This window comes from Corvus hawaiiensis, chromosome 26, assembly GCF_020740725.1.
Source record: "Corvus hawaiiensis isolate bCorHaw1 chromosome 26, bCorHaw1.pri.cur, whole genome shotgun sequence".
Classification (NCBI taxonomy): Eukaryota; Metazoa; Chordata; class Aves; order Passeriformes; family Corvidae; genus Corvus; species Corvus hawaiiensis.
The window spans coordinates 26,653,854-26,671,434 of record NC_063238.1 but is presented as its reverse complement, the minus strand read 5'-3'; the positions used below and the strand labels follow the sequence as shown (position 1 = coordinate 26,671,434).

The window sequence follows — 17,581 nt, the reverse complement described above, 5'->3', positions numbered from 1 at the left end:
TCAATGTCTATGGGTTAAGAAATGTACCAACTTCTTTATTATAAAAAATCTGGGCTAAGAATTCCATAGGAAAAATATTTTGGTTTTAAGATTTCCAATACTTTTTGCTGAGGAGCCACAAACTTTGTGAAACAGTCCTTATCTTAGACTTTGTTTTTGTTTTATCAAGCTCTGAATTTTCTGAAATTTCAGTGCATGATGAGGGAGCAAAAAAAGGCTGGATGTTGTCCTGCTTCGTCCAGTCTGTTTGGACTTTTGGGTTTTCTGATCAGAAGTGGTTTTTTGCTTAAAACTACGTATCTTATCTCTGTGTCCTAGCACACAGAGGTCTCTCAGCAAGTTTTGGATCCATTATCTAGGAAGAACTCACTTATCATCCCATTCTTCTGTTTGCTCTCCCAATCCTGAATTGAGAGAGACTCTCAAGCCATCTTCTGTGAATAGGGAAAGCTCTTGGAGAGGAACTCTGTGTGACCAGAGGGGCCTGCACTTCAAAAGCATCAACTGCTGCAGTTGGACTGGGCTCTGCTTTGTTTGACAGTGTCAGTTAACCCTTGTTAACCAAACTAATGCTTTTGGACAGGAGAGTGCAGCAGAAAACAGCCTTTGAAATAAAGGTTTAGAATTGCAATTTTTATTTTCAGGCATATGTTGTGGTTTAGGAATGGTATTCTCCAATTTAGTGCTCCCACTAAAACTCTTGCTCCCCCTTCCCCTATGGCAGGATGGAAGGAGGGGAATTGGAGGCAGGAAAGACAAAGATCACAGGTCGAGATAAGAACAATTTACTGGTAACACCAATGAGAAAAGAAACTGAACAGTAACAGCAACAATACCAATGACAGAGAGTACAAGAAAATGAATGATTCACACAGGATCCCTCTCTCACCCACGCCCCTCTCCCCAACAATCAGGCAACACTGGATGGCTCTCTCCAGACTGGAACCCTTTTTCCCTGTAAGAGACTCCTTTCCCCCACCCCTGGCAATGACTGTGAGGTGGTATAGAATAACCTCCAGGTCCCAGCCCTGTTCTCTCGTGAGCACTGCAGAAATTAACCCTGTCCTGACTGGAACCAGGACAGAATATTGTTAAAATTCAGTGAGCCAGGAAACAGTTAAAAATGGTGTGAACCACAGAAACCAATTCAAAGATGCTTTAAAACAAAGGTAGAAGAATAAAAAAAAAGTAAAGGGGTTGAGTTTCTATTGCAAACTATTTTAGCTGTCAAAAAAGCAATACAGTCCATGTTTGGTATACCAACAGTAGAGGTATATTTGCTGCTCAATATAGATCTCCAGAACTGAATGTCACGGAATGCAATTACTAAGATGAACATGAAAACATCAAAATAATATCTTTTGCAAAAGAGAGGGTATTGTAAATATTCAAATGAAGTGTCTCAGACAAAGCAGAAACCATTACATTTCTACATTTTTTTCTTCAGTCAAGATTCTGTTCAGCAACATTATAGTTTAATGCTAAAAATATGGTTAAGACTCAGTGTGGTTATCTCTTAAAAAAAAGTGCCTATGGAAATTAGTTATTAGCTTTAAAATCACTTGTGATTATAGAACATCTTAATCTACAGATTAACATATAAGGCTTGTTACATGAAACTTCCAACAATGCCTACAGTGATTGTAGTGGATGCAGGATTGCATACAAGAGGAAAAGGAAGGACCAGTGGTGGCACGAAAGTCCTCCTCCTTTTAAACTGATTCTTAATGTTCTGACTGTGTTTCTCTTTTAACAGGGAACTACATTCCCCTAATTAACAAAAAAATACTCCTAGACAGAGGTAACATCTCATATTTCAGGATTCTCTAATCAAAAACATCTACTACTTTGTAATCTTTCTAGTGACTTTAAAAGACCTATTCAAGAACTTTACTCAGTCTGACATCTGTGCTTATAAGGTGAGAGGTAGAAGATGGAGGACCAAATGCTCTCTTGCTGAGAAGGTATTTCAGGCCTCATACTACCTGTTAGAGTGTTGTATTCGTTAGGCTAATTTATATGGATCAGAAATGTGTCAACGAGGCTTTGGTATAATAGAATATATAAAACCTAATCACAGCTTTTTAAGAATATTTCTGTATGTCTTTTGTGAAAAGAATATATTTGGTTTCCTATCACTGAGTATATAAAGGCACATCTTTTCAGCTCGTGATTCAGACTATGTAAATACTCCAAAGGACTGAAATGTTGTATTGTGCTATTTCCTGATAAACAATAAGTACCGTGTCTCAAGGGCTAGAACACAGGATCAGAGTCTGAGGTTGAACACTATTCCCAAGGTTATATCTTTATTCCTTCACTGCTTAGGATGCAGATGCCTAAGTGTCTTCTTAGATGTGAATCTAAATTAACAGCATGCTTCATGTTTATGTATCTAACTGGGAAGTTAGAGAAGAAAGAAACAAATACTGAGTGGAAAACAGAAAAAGAAAATGATAGGCAGCATCAGGTAAAGACTTGAAAAAATTATTAATGGTACCACTTTTGTAATAATTTTTTAAAAATTCTGTTCGCTTGTTCTCCCATATTAAAATATTATTTTATTCAATTCAGATCTCACTTCTGCCTGCATTATAGAACATATATAATCAGCAAAAAGTTATACAAACAAGAATACAAATATTCCTAAAAGTTTACTTTGTGTTGCATTAATAGATGTCAAACGATTCAATTATCATTAAATGGATTTTAGAAAAGTTTACAATTTCAGAGGACCTAGCTAGGAGTTGTTCACATTATTGACAAAGTTTGTGTTCTGCTTTCTGTCAATTGAAATAAACAGCTAGAAAATGTGTTTCTCTGCAGCTGTTTTCTGTATTATGTTAAAGAAGATTAAAGGGTGATCATTAATTTGAGGTGATTCTTTTATAAACTTTGGTCAGTAAGTCACTGAAGTCTGACAGTTAAATCTGATTTTTATTCTGATTGTCTTAGTAAAAAAGAATTCTCTATAAAGTTTAATTTTTATGTCATGCTGATACAAATGGGAATTGAGATTATATGATATAGATGACACATAAGCAACTAAGTCAGATAAGGACATTGGTAGCCATGAACAGATATGGTTGCTAAGGAAAATAAATGCAGGGAATTGGGGAAAGCTGTTTGTAGGGTGGTATATAAATAAACAGCAATAACAAACTTAAATGGACTATTTTTAATCATAGAACAACATGTTCTTATAAAAATCTTTGTCTTTTAAAATTTATTTTGTATCACTCTTGAAGGATTCAAATAGACAAATCACATGTTAAATGATACAGTGGAAGAATATATCACTGTAGGTCACACAGATTGGCTGACATTAATTTACAGGGCACTAGTCATGACCTGTCACTTGAGGAGTCACAATATTTTCCATTATAACCCTCCCTTGAAATTTCTCTTTCCTTTTTTGTAATTCATAAACTGATTCACATGTATCACAGATGTTTATACAGTTTTACGAACATTTTTGAAAAATGTATTTTATTTTACATGACACTCAATCCCCAGAGGGGAGAATGTTTGGCACAGGGTGGCAGCACGAGGGGTACGATCCCCTGGCATGGGGATCTGTGCTCAAGGGCTTCACAAGACAAATTTAGCTATTGTGTGTCTTCTTGCTCCTCGTTTGTTGCTGCTGTGATACAAGAAAAGTGACAGGCACAAACCACAGACAACAGGTTAGTTCAAGAAACAGAATGGTTCAAACAACTGACTTGCTTGGGCAGGCTAATTGAGTTAACTCCTTTTTGAGAAAGTCTTTTTCTAAAAAGACTTAAAATCAATAAGCCATTATAGTGGCCCTGAAGAGATTGTTTGTTTGCTTGTTTCTGCCAATAGGGAAATAAAGAATATTATAATGCAGTTGCAAACCATTATGCTGTCACTTGTAAATTTGGAAGCTAGATTCATTGACCAGGAATTCACCTTACATTGCTAATGTCAAGATTTATAGAAGATGGTGAGTTTTGGAGATGTTTGTTCAACACTGACTTAGAGAAAAAAAATGAAAGAGGGTAGTTTTGCCCTGACAACAGAGATTTAAAAGTCAATATTCCTTGCTTTATGACTAACAGTGGCATAGGCACTCATGTGACTCATTCCCAGAAAAAAAAAAGTGAAATGAAATGAATTGATCCCTATAAAACTAAAGGTCTCTCTAAGTCTGAAAAATATCAAGGAAATATGAAATAATAATTCCTTTCATGTCATTGTTGTATGCATCACTTGAGTTGGGTCAGAGCACACTTTCTTTTTGTGTAGTCAGAAAAAAATATGTTGTTGGTTTAGGCCAAAAAGTGGAAATTTATAGTTATAAAATAAGAAAACCATGCAAGCTTGTGAGACTAATACTTACATTTCAGCCATGAAATGTTAAAACTTATGTACTGGTCTGATTTTCCTCCTCTCTTAAGGGGTGCCACAAGCTTTTATGTAGGCTTTGGATAACACAGAAATAAAACAAATTCTTCTCACTGCTACCTAAGATTCAAATTCATATGAATGCAATGAAAGCTGGATGTAATAGTTCATTCTGTACCTCTTGTGTTACCTTCTTAGAATAGGGATTGAACATGTTATCAGCTGAGGAGAAAAATCTGTTCCCATGTTAACAAGTAACCAATGTCTGAATCACTTATATCCTATTGTATCAAATATTATATTAAATCCTTAATTTGGGCCAGTAACCCAAAATCTATTGCCCTTGAAAATATCAAGGGCACACCCACCTGAAAACTTCCACAGGATGTCATCCCTAGGATGTCATATTCAGTGGTGCATTTCATTTTTTGAAAAGTAGAAGCATGAATCAGTACTTAAAATCATTTTAGTTGAAATTACAAACTGTATTCATTATGTCAAATGATTTCATTTTATGAATTTCCCAAAATAAAGAGTGCAAAACTATAAAAAATTTGTCATGTTCTGTTGCTAATCTAACTACAAGCAAGAAATACCATTCATACTATGATCTTAATTAATGATCCACAGCAAAGGCACAATTTGTTAAGGAATAAAAAAATCCATTATATAAAAGAAATATTCTTTTTATACGAGAAAATTGCAATCAAATTCTAATGCTTTTGAACTCTGAACAGAGGTAGAGATAGAAATTCATTATTATTCTTTACTTTCACAGGTCAAGATATCAAAAATATTATTTCCACAATCTCTGTCATAAGGATGAAAAAAATATTTGATAACAAGTATTTCCAGATTTGCAATCACACTTGTTAGAAGAGAAGGCATTAATTTAAATATTTTTTCTTATACAAATTTGAAGAGTTTTACAAGAATTTAGGAGTCTAACAGCAGAGGGCATTCTAATTTTCTGGGAAAGTTGTAAAAGGACAATTTAATTTATATAAGTACTGTGAAAGTATATATACAACCTATAAAATATATATAAAAGAAACAACAAGAAAAATATAAATACAAGGAAAAATCTCACCATGAAATACTGCATACATTTTAAGAAGATTGTCTTGACTGTATTATGTATTTTGGAATTAAAGGATACTCACTAATATTTCTTTTTTTTAGGGTCCAAGTATTTGTTCATATGGAATCTGGTTTGGATACATGTATGAATGTATGTCCACATTCATGCATGTATTTATATTTATATATATATACACATATTTATTTCTTCAGTGTTTCATTTTTGTACAGATAAAAAGTTGAAGCACTTGCTATAATAAATATAAATATATTCATGTGAAGCTGAAAGGAAATATATATATATATATATATATATATATATATATATATATATGGTTAATATAAATAAATTTTCTTCCAAGTTCACAGTTATGAGATGCACAAGTTACTACACTACTTTGGACTGACTCCCTGAATGAATTCCTAAGTGTTTAAACTTTTTATTCTACGGAGATAGTTTCCTGCCATTCTCTTTCAGGCAAAGTTCCCACTGAAATGAGGAGTTTAGTCTCAGCAAGTGTTTTAGGTTTAAGCTTTTTATCAAGAAATAGCTGCCAATAAACCCCATTTCAAAGAACATCTGTGGTCTGACAGAATTGTATTCTGATAATTTTTATTTAAACTTACACTTAAAAAACACTTATGAGTACATGATTTAGAATTAACATCTGGAGGCTCAGAACAGATGCAGTTTGAGAATAAGGTAGCTGCAGAAATGCTTCCCATCTACTGGTGCTCAGGGTTATATGGAATTTGCTTCCTGGAGCAGGAATGTGAGGAAGTGCAATGGCTTTCATATGTTTACAAATGGTGCATGACAAGCATCACCGTTCAGCATTGTTTGGGTAAGTTAGACCCACAGGTTGTACACTCAGCATGGATTTTTCCTGTCACAAGAGAGGATAAGCTCATCAGGTCCATTAGGTCAGAGGTTGAATAGGAAAGGCAAGAGACCATGCAAGAGTTCCCACCACTATGCCCGACTTGTAAATAAATAGAAGACTTCAGTCTCCACCACTATCAAGTCTTCTCTTTTCACAAACACTTAATTCAGCAGCACAAATAGACTTTTTTTTTTCCTTAAGAGATAAAAAGACACCTACAGATCTCATTCTGTTTGCCTGGTCCTGTCTGCCTTTCTTTACCATTTGTGTTGATTGATTGCTTCTGTGTTTCATCAATTAAAAATGTTTTAGAGTACAAAGTCTTCAGCATGTTTAATAGAGTCTGGTTAAGTAAACATCCTCCACCGAAGCAGCACGAGTAGAGCTTAAAATAAATATTGCTACTGTGCCAAGTTCATAATTGCTTGCACATTTAGCACTTTACCATGTCCTAATCATAGCCATAAAAAACTGAAAAAGCTTAGTGTACTTACTGTAGTTGTCATGAAACTGTAGCCATTTAAATACTGTGGGGTACTTATATTTTTGAAATATTTAATTTTCCAGATTGTATCATATAGAGAATTTGTTTCAAAAAACAAAAAGCTGAGCCTGAATGTAAGAAGTGGTCAGGTTTAGCCAAAAAACTAGCCATAAAAGTGCTTTCGTAATTTCTTTCTGTCAACAGGATAAATTTTCAAGGATACAACGTGAAAGGATCCTATGCATCTGTCACTCTTAATGTTAATCACTTTATTGGAAAGGCAGACTTTCATTTACTATTTTTATTGCAAGACAGATAAAACCTATTATAATTAGGTGACAGATACCTGTTACAACCAAGAAAACTGACCCTAACAACTGGATTATGCAGAGCAATTTATGCATTAAAATCAATGTAAATTTAAATATATATATATATTTGTAGTAGAAAAATATATAAACGGTTAAAGTTATGTAAATGTAATTTCTTCCAAATTGAAGATATTTTAAACTGTTCAGGTGATGCATAAAATCTTTATAGTATACTTGTATGAAGACATACATATAGGAAATATAACTTCTGTAAGAGAAATTAATAATAAGCTTTGAAAAATAAAAAGGTAACAGGATATAAATCTGATGATTATTTAACACAATGTTAGAAAAAAAATAGTAGTGTGTAAAATATCAAAAATTACAAATACTGTTTTCTAATAACTGCTGACTCTAAGAGGAAATGCTGGTCAAGATTTTGAAAAGCTGTTAATGTTTTGTTTGTATCTGCTGCTGATAACAATTAATTCAGGCATCTTGAGGAGATCAGTTTTTGAGACCAGAGATACTCAAGTTTTTAAGATTAGCCAGCCTTAACAGGAAAGATATGCTCAGACAGACTTTGCATGAGCCTCTACAGGAGTGCAAGGTAAACTTGCTGCTGCTCATGGAGTGAATCTTACATACGTAGTCTTAAAATGTGTTCTCTAGATCCTCAATAGCTTAACTTTTCTAGGGTGTGTGTTTGACAAGTTGGATAATATTTTATGCATCCATGGTATCTAGTTAAGTTGCATTAGGTCCAAAATGCCAGGTTTGTCTACCCCTAAACTTCCAGGAAATTTGAGGTTGGAAATAGGCATATAGAAATGAAATAGCTGTGTTTACATGTTTCTGGAATATCTGTCAGGATGGTGCAAAATTTATCTTTCATCTGTGACTAACTTTTTTTCCTTAAAATTTTTCACATACTGTCTTGTCTATCACTGCTGAAAACTTCATTTTCAGTCTCATTGTCTAAAGTATTTTTTTATAAAATGGCTAAGATATTTGGTAAAGAAACTGAAGAAAACAGTTGAAGTTTTTCCCTTCCCTAAGTTTAGCTTGAGCTTAAACTCCAGTTTTTCTCTCTACAGGCTGTTCTACCTTCCATTTTTCTTTCATTTTCCCTTCAGCACTCCCCTGGGCCCATGAATTTTGGTCTTACTAATAAGTGCTTTACACTGTAATTCAAAACGCAAGATAGCTCTACATGTGTGATTGAGAAATCAACTATTTAAAATACAGATTCTTTTTAGAACTTCTACTGATTATATTCATGCCATGTTTGACCAAACCACTGGCAAGCAGTGTCCTTATTAGAATTCCAAACAAGAAGTTTGCTATATTAGGAGATGTTCTTTAATATACTTGAAACACTAAATTTTAGATTTTTTCAAGTATGCAATAACCATTCTGATGCCATGAAGATTTTTTGCCTTTTCTTTTATACCCCTGTTATACCTTTTTACAACTTCTGTATTCTTAGTGCTTTTTGCCTACATTCTTGGACTTGTTTGTTAAGCTGAGAGACTAAACATTTTAAAAGTTTCGTAACTAGGGATCAGTGTGCCCCAGACCCCAAGGTCCTCTCCAGAACACATTCTGTAAACCAAGATAGAACCATCCAGGGGAAGGCTCCTTGGGGAGGGAGGCTCACTTGAGCCTCTCATTGGGGAATCTTTGATAGATGTGCTAATTAGTAAAGCCTATAATGTTATACCCGATCTTTGGGGATACTCGGTGGGGCGCATCTCGATGCATATGACCTAGGCGTGTGCACCTAAGGATCCTTAAAATAAATACCAAGGTAAAATCCCTTTTCCCCTTCTAACAGCGTATGACTCTTGATTTTAAGACCAGGAAAAGGCATCAATTCACTAAACTTAAAACTAGGTCAGGAAAAGTTTTCATATTCCATGAGTCTGTATACATTTGGTTGAAATAGTGTCACAGCAGATCCAGAGAATTCTTGAAGTTTGTACTGCGTAAGTTCAAGGAAGTTTGCATTGTTAAGGAAAAATGGATCTTTTAATTGACTACTTCAACTAAGAAAACACATTAGATGTTGCAATTTCATAGCTGTGCTTGAGGACATCATAGCACTACAAATACCCCAAAACTGAGTATCCCAGCACACTGTGCTCCTCACCCAACAGGAGAAACAGAAGTATTACAGAGAAAGGAAACTACCAAACAGGTTTGGATCATTTAGTTTAGTTAATCACTTTGACAGGAGATTGAAAAGTATATTAAAGTACATGACATTTATAGTTCAGGAACATGAAAATGAATATCTGATCAAGAATGGGAGATTTTTAAAGAAAATTTTATCCTTTTGTGAGAGGATCTATTGAAAAACATTTTGGTTTATTTTTAAGAAGGACTCTGGAAAATAAAGATAGACTTACCCAAGTTAAGAAAGTAATCTCAGTGTATTCTTTCTCTCTGTTTTTTTTTTTTTTTTGTTACTTTGTTTATTATTCATTTTATTTCTCATCTCCTTTCATTCCAAAACATGTGTGAGTATATGTTGTAGAACATTTAATAGGCACCTAAAGGTGTTTTAGAAATTTTACCATAATGCATGGATCCAAAATGGGAGTATGTGGCTAAACTGTAGAAGCAGGAAAAATTTACATTACAACATTGAAGATATCTTGAATTCAAAGGTACATTAGTGTAAGAATTTCAATTACTTTGTGTAGATGCCCAGATTACATAGTCTTTTTTCTGCTGCCATGGGTCTTCTGGAACACAACTGCTCTAGTTTGTCTATGGCTTTCTTGTATTGGGAACTTAAACTGGGGTGAGGGTTCCAGATATGATCTTGTGAGTTCTAAATAGTTCAGGGCTATTTTCTCAAAGTGCCAAGAAGAGAGGGAGCCTCTCAGCCTGCAGACTGTGATCCTTTATCATGATTGTGGCTGGCCTTCACTACTGCAAGGACATCCTCTCATGTGGCTGCTCTGGGATCCCCAGGGCCTCCTCTGCAGAGAGGCTCCTTGGCCCTTTGTCCCCACTCTGCACTAATGCCCCGGGCTGTCCCCTCAGGGTGAATGAGCTTGTGCCCACCAGTGCTGCACTTTGTTGGGTTTCTGTCAGCCCATTTTTCTGACCTGCTGGAATCACTCTGAACAGCAGCCCTGCCCTCTCACACACCAGCTGCTCCCTGCAGTTCTAGGCCATCTGAGTATTTGCTAATTGAAATCTTAGAATGTTATCTGTTGCATACTTTGCCAATATTCAGCTTTAGGAAATAGTAGGCTGCACACCAACCATCTACAATGTGCCACTGCTTCATTCAAGCAGTCCTTTGGAGTTTGATAAAGTTCTTGGTCAAAATCCTCCAGCTTTTAGGTCACTTCAGTCTCTAATTCTGAACATCCAACTTCTCTTCTTGAAATAAAATCCAAACTCAGTTCTGCTTTATTTGTGTGTCTAAAGACCTGATGCATTAAAATCAGGGGACTGAATACAAATGAGGGCTTTTTAAAAACTTATTTAAGTGAAACTGCTGGTAATCAGAGGAATCTGGGGAGACAGGAATGCAACTTCTAAAGGGTGTAAGGCCAGAACTCGTGTGTCCTGCCATCTGAGATCTTTCTCAGTGCCAGGATGCTTTTTAGGTACAAAACATGACAGATTATGATGAAGCAGAGTGAGGCAAAGCTGCCTTAAAACCACTTTCACAACTAAAGTAATTGAGTTAATGGCTGAAGGGTACTTACAGATTTGTTTTAACTTTCTACAGATAATTGCACAAATATAGTTGCAACTGTGTTGTATTTTTATTAGGGATTTATTCTGTGTTGAAGGAAATATTCAGGACTTTTAATGAATTTTACATAAAAATCTAACATGAAATTAAATCCACATAAAAATGAATTCTATAGTAATTTAATCTCCTCTATGAGCAGACAAAATGGTCCTTTCTGTCCTTTGCAGATGACTTTGTATTACAATGAATGACCCAAATTTATCACTGAATTTAAAAGGTTCTGTTTTTCTGCCTATCTAAATGCCACAGTGCTATACATTCTCCTCTGAGAGGGAGCAGAATTGTCCTCCCAATGCTCTTGCTCAGGAAGAACAGCATCATTTTCTCTGTGGTATTGAGGGAATGGTAGATTAAGTGACTTTCTCAAGGACACAGGAAATCTGTGGTAAAGCAGAAAAAGGAATCCCAGTATCATGAAACTCTAGACAGCAGTGTTAATCACCAGACCACCAAAGCTCAGGCCTGAGGCACACTCTGCTGAGGGAAAAAAAAAGTCAAACTAAATGCTTCAAATTGAAACTGGTGGGACTCCCAGTGCCTTCCTTTGCTTCCCAGCAAAGCTGCATTAGACCTCGTGAATTGGCTGACTGCAAAAACAAAAGCTCTAAAAGACATAGAGTGAGGGGTGTTACAGAGGACAGCAAGGAGAGGGCTTTGTGGACAGCACTGCAGTGTGCCAGCTTTCACATGTGTTGTCAGCACAGTTCCTGTGTTGATGAGGGAGCATGGAAAAAAAATAACCAGTTGAAGACCCCTCTACCTGGGCTTGCACTTCACATTGGCAGACCACACCAGGGGAAATAAAGGCAAAAAATGAACGTGAAAGTCTAAGATGGCTTTATTTAATAGCCTGTGTGGCCTGTGGCTGTGGAGCAGGTGGCACAGGAGACACCTGGACCCTCCTGTGCAGTTTCCAGCAGTGACAAGGGTGGCAGTCATGGAGTCACCTGAGTACAGTGCTGACCAGGGGCTGTGCCTGCATGTCACTCCCACCACCCTCCCATCACACCTGGATGGCTGGATAGGATGGACAAACCCCAAGTTATCTTGGTTAGTACCCTGAACTCAGGATAAGGTGGAGACAAAAATGTAGAGACTATTTAGACCCACTAAGTTGACACAGGACAAGTGAGAAACAGCAGGAGACTGTCCACAGTTTCTTTGGTTGGGCAAGACCAGTCCATTTTTGGCCAGTTATGTAATCAATGTGGATTTTGGGAAAAGTCATAATAAGAATTGGGAAAATCTGCCCTCATTAGTGCTCCAGTTTTTTCTTTCCTGGAAGACTTGTCCCCTATAAATGTAGCATAATGCTGGAATTCATTTGTCTTGATTTTTCAGTGCAAGAACATTTCCAGATGGACCCTGATTAGGATTTCACAACCCCATACACTACATACCCACTCACACACACACACACACACAAACCCCCAGCTCTGCCCCCATTCTGTTTTCTTTGAAAATAAGCTTCCAAAGTGGAGACTCTGATTCAGCAGGAAAATCAGTGGTTAAATTGAACATACTCTTTGGAAAGGGAGGATTATACCCATGGGTGGTCAAGCAGATACATTTTAGGGTGAAATTCCACAGTCCTATTGGAAATATGGATAAAAGAGTAAGACAATGCTGAAACACTTAAAATTCATTTTGATTGTGTTTTTAGTCCCTTACAAGAAAATGAATTAGAGACTAATCTAAATATCAACAAGATAAATGATACTATCCCTTTTTCACTAAAAATGTTTGATGAAGTCACAATGAGAGATATGGTCAAAAGGTTTGCTGAAATTCGTGTCACTCCTGTAACACTGTCACCTGAAAAATGTTAAACAGCTTTTGTGAAGTGCAATCACTAAGAGGAAATAGAATAAAATCCCCAAATTACTCATTTCAATTTCAGTCACAAGACACAGTATGAAGTAACAGATTTACCTGTGCTTCAGTGTTTAGCTGTGGTAGGTAAAAGCCAAGGGAAAAAAACGCCTTGGTCTCAACATGGGCAAATACCTTGAAGAGAGAGTTTGGCATCTGATTCCAAATCAAATTTCATAATTAGATCTTTCCTTTGGCCCTTTCAGTCATAAATGTAAGAATAGAAGACCCCAAACTCCATGGATTTATTTGAATTTTTAAGCTTGGCACGGTTTCTGACAGTCGCCAGCACCAGATGTTCCTGAAGACAGTCTTATTTATTTTTAACTCTGTTTATAGGAGCCATCTGCTTCCCAAATATCTCATCTAAGGAATGACTGTAATATATATTTAATAATTAACTGGTAATGGGCTGATCTGAGCAACTTTATAATTGAGTAAGAATTTATAAATCCATTCTTTTCTTTTGCTTACCTGACAGGATTTTAAACTTTAGGGGTTTGCAAACCACAATGTTTTCCAGTGTGATATGAGGGCCTTTCTGATATGAAGCAAACTTACTTTTCTTTGACTCTTTTCATCAATCCTTAGCGAAAGGTTATGAACCAAAAAAATCAGTTGAATATACCTTAAAAATACTGCCATAAGTATATTCTGAACCGAAAGTATATTCAGTAAGGATAAAATGGCAGCTAAGTCTTGTAAAAGACAAAAATGTAGCAGAGAGAAATAGAACCAAGTTATACTTTGGTAAATTTGCTTTCTAAGTTTCCCCTGTGCTTATTCATACGGTTTTGAGTTTCACTTATTTTATTAATGATAAAATAAGCCACTCCTAACAGCAAATGTTCCTGTTCAAAGAGAATAATGGAAGTCTGTGAAATTTCTCATACAAATCTTAAGCAGGCCTCCTGATCCCAATTTTCTGTCTGTTGATTACAAAGATCCTTTTGCCTTTGATGCCTTTGATTCTTAGGGATTTTGGCCAGTACATCTTACTGTTAAGAATCACTGATGATCTATGATTTATAGCTGAATGTCAGCACCAACTTCAAAAATATGAATGTTCTTTTCTTCAGTATTGCTCTGAAAATCCCTTGAGAAGAGAAGAACTGTCTGGCCCTTCCATTTCCAGTCTGAGCAGGAAGTTCAGGGAAACAAGAAAGCTAGAATAATACCAGAATATTTGTGCAAAGTTAAGACAGAATCTGGAGTGAAATCAATTGTATGCTGTCTTCTTTTTCTTTTTTTAATTAGGCGTGTAATGCTCATGAGCAGATGATTTTATCCCAGTGCTTTGGTCACATCTTAAGGTTTCCACAAAGACCTCCCCTGTAACAAGAACATGACTCTTACTCTTTTCAGTCTTTATGGTCTGAAATGTCATGTGGATTTATTGCACCCTGAGAAGACCACCGAGAAGCTGGGTTTGGGAGACACAGCCAAAGTCTGAACTCCCGAGTGTGCTGGATTAGCCACCCAAACCACCGCACATACACTGACCCATGTCAACTTCTTCGACTTCTATGCCCATCCTGATCTCATGTCCTCAGTCCTTCTGCTTTTAGAGTTATGTGGAGAGTATGGATTTTGCTAGCTATGAAATACAGAGGCAGAAAGGCGCTTAGTATGTCACAATTATTTTTAAACACCATAATGCCCCATATTTAGCTACGTATGACCATAAGATATCTAAAGAAAAACACAAGCAGTGAAATTACTAAGGTTTATAGCATCCCTCTTTTGTGTCTAGAGTAGTCAATGTCTAACAGCACTGCTTTGGTGGGTTTTTTATTATTCTTACTCAGAAGGACCTTTCCATTAGCTTTTGGCTGACCTCAGATTTAATTTTCTAACTATATATTTTGTGGTTTGTAACTTCAGTCTTAAGCAAAGACAAAAGCACTCAAACTCCAGTGCTGTCTTTGAATTATATAATCTAGCAGATTTTAAAGGCTGTTTTACCTGCCTCAGCCTGAAGGGAAAGAGGAAGGGTGAGTGAGAATCAATAATGGTGAAGTTGAATTTCAGGGGGGGCACAACTTACCATCTCTATACTGTAGGAAGAAGGAAATGTAAGGAGTGAAATCAAGGTAGACTTGTCCACAAAACAATAAAACAGTGGCAAACAAGGAATTTCTCAGTGTGACATTTCTCTTTGAGGAGCTGGCTCTTAGAAGAGCTCTGCATGTGGCTCATTAAAATTCTGCAGTTACAGTCCACAAACAGAGCAAGACACACATTGAATAAAGATCTCTACAAACATGGAGTTTCAGGGAAAAACAGGTTGCTCTGTTAAAATCTGATGCTTTGTTAAAATCTGATGGTTCAGTGTTAAAAACCATGCTCTTGGTAGTATTCCTGTGGGCTTCAATAGCACAATGGAGTCCTCAGGACTGTCTGAAGATGAATCAGCTCTGCAGACTCATCAAAAACCTCATGAGTCCAAATATTCACTCATTCTTCACCCTGTTGCCTCAGTATGGCAAAGCATGCATTTTGCTCTCTTCTTTTTTTATTGAAAATATGAAAGTGCAGGTGAGGCCAATTGCATATGATATCATTTGCATTTTTTCTGTAAGAAATAGGGAGGATTTTTTACTCACAACTTGACAGTAGAACACTAAGTTTTTCAAAAGCTAGCAGGTTTTAAGACCTGAGAGGAGCAGCTAGCCAGGCCTCATAAAGAGATCATGTACAAACCCATAGTCTGCACTTGATCTGGACCATATTTTCTAGAAGGTAATCAAAGGTGAAATCTTGATTCTGCCTTCTCACAGACATAAATAGGTAGCAGGGAGGGAGAACTGAGTTCCATAATTTTTATTTTGATTTGGTTTAATTCAGTGCAAAATCTACCCTTAATTATAGTTTATGAACATGAATATACACAATAAAACACTAAATGCTCTACAACACTGTTCTTTAAAAAAATAATATTTCCTTACTACTAACATAAAACAGTTGCTTCAGAAAGTCCAGTGCTGTCCTTGCTTCTGTTGTCCTCCCTTCTCAGGAAGCAACCCCCTTCCTTAGCTTCATCTGGATTTTATCTGAGTAAAGAGCAGCACTATCTGCTCCTGTGGACTGTGGATGAAATAAATTCTACAGGATAACCCATTAAGAAAACAAGTCAAAAGGGATTTTTCTGTCTGGAGTGTGAGAGATGTTGACAGCAGCTAACCTTTCAGGCAAGCTTGTTGCTTCTATGTAAACCTGTTCCCTTTCAGTTTCTTGGGACACGTTGCCAAAGAATTTTGGCAGCGTCTATATTTGCCACTGCTGATCCCTTTTAATGAGGTTTGTGGGTCATTTGAAAGCTGCAAAGCAAAGTGAGACTTTGCTTTTTGTGTTTTGCCAATTTCATTATGCTTTGGCTGGTAGTTAAGGGTCATTTCCAAAAGCCTAATAGACATTTTTATTAGGTTTCTACAGGGGTACAACTTATATTTTTTTTCCTGGCAGATTTCCATATTCTCTGTGACTAATGCAACCTCTATTGTTTTTTAACAAGAGTAAAAACAGACAATTTTTTCATTCTCCAAGGAGAGAAGCTGTCAGCTGCCAGAAGAATAAGGACTTCCAGTGTTTACCTTTCCACTCAGCCCAATGACTACATAGAGAAAGCACGGATTTTTAATTGCTAGAATGAAAGAATATGCAAAATGGCATGCATGAACTAAAAAATAAACAATTTGCATATTTATTCTTGTCAGTCCACCTTTTCTTCAGTGGCATTTCACTATGGAAACAAGTAAAGGTCACTTTAAGATGGCTATTAGCATGATGGCCAAACAGTCACCTTTTGGCTACTATTTGAAATGTTGCTATGTTGTCTGGAAGCACCTAAAGTGAATTCCAAAGTGGTTCAGAGACCCTGGTGTGCCTGGCTATTTATTGCTTTCAGGATTGACCTTATTTATGTATGTAGAAGAATTGCCAGTGGAACCAAAAGGGCCATTTGGATGCGTACAGAATGAGGGATGGTGTCACTTGGTGCCAGTCATCTGCTCAATGGCTGGTCTTAGGAAATGGCTTGAATGTCAGACAGATGTATTTGAGTGGGAAACCTCAGCTCCCTGATCCCAAGACAGCCCTGCAAGAAGGAGACTTTGTCCCTTTCACAGAAATGGAGAGGGGGGATTTTCAGAATACCGGGATCCTTATTTACACTTTAGGTTTTTGCCTGGCAGTCTCTTTTCTTAGGAGAGGTGAAGAGAGCAAGAATTTCTTGTTTATCTCTGTGCATCTCACAGCCATCAGACTGCCCCTCACTTTGGCAACAGCACATGCAGTGCTCCTACTCTGCAGGATGCTCTTCATGTGACTTACCACTCAGCTGGACTAGCTGGGATATACATTTTGCTTTTCTTGAAATGAATAGTATTTTTGCTATGTGCGACCTTAGGGGACCAGATGCATTATTCAGGAGACAAATCAGGGCAGGGAGAATGTGATATTCTTTATTTACATTCCAGTGAGAGTAGAATTGTTGTAAGGATTTGACCCTAGCAATTGCTGAATATGCATGGAAATTGGAGGGTCAAAAGGCTTTCCCTTCTCATTGTTTCCCTACCACGGTAGCGCAAATTCAGCATTTATTGTCCCTTCAAGCATTCATAATGTGGCCCAACCATTTTCTTCTCGTGGATGGATTGTTGCTTGAGAGATTGCATGGCACATGCCAACTCATGCCACTGCAGACGGACTTTCTCTGCAGTCTCTGGACCTCCTGTGGGTTGGTGGCCCCTGTTCCTTCTGCCAATCTCTGCAGTGATCTGTCCCCACCACTCAAAGGTCA

At 36.8% G+C, this 17,581-nt stretch overlaps 1 protein-coding gene across 1 annotated transcript in view; it reads left to right on the top strand.

Annotated features, from left to right (window-relative positions):
* ANGPT1 (angiopoietin 1) overlaps positions 1–17,581 on the top strand; it is a 154,554-nt gene that overhangs the window by 22,642 nt on the left and 114,331 nt on the right. The gene's annotated exons all lie outside the window — the stretch shown is intronic.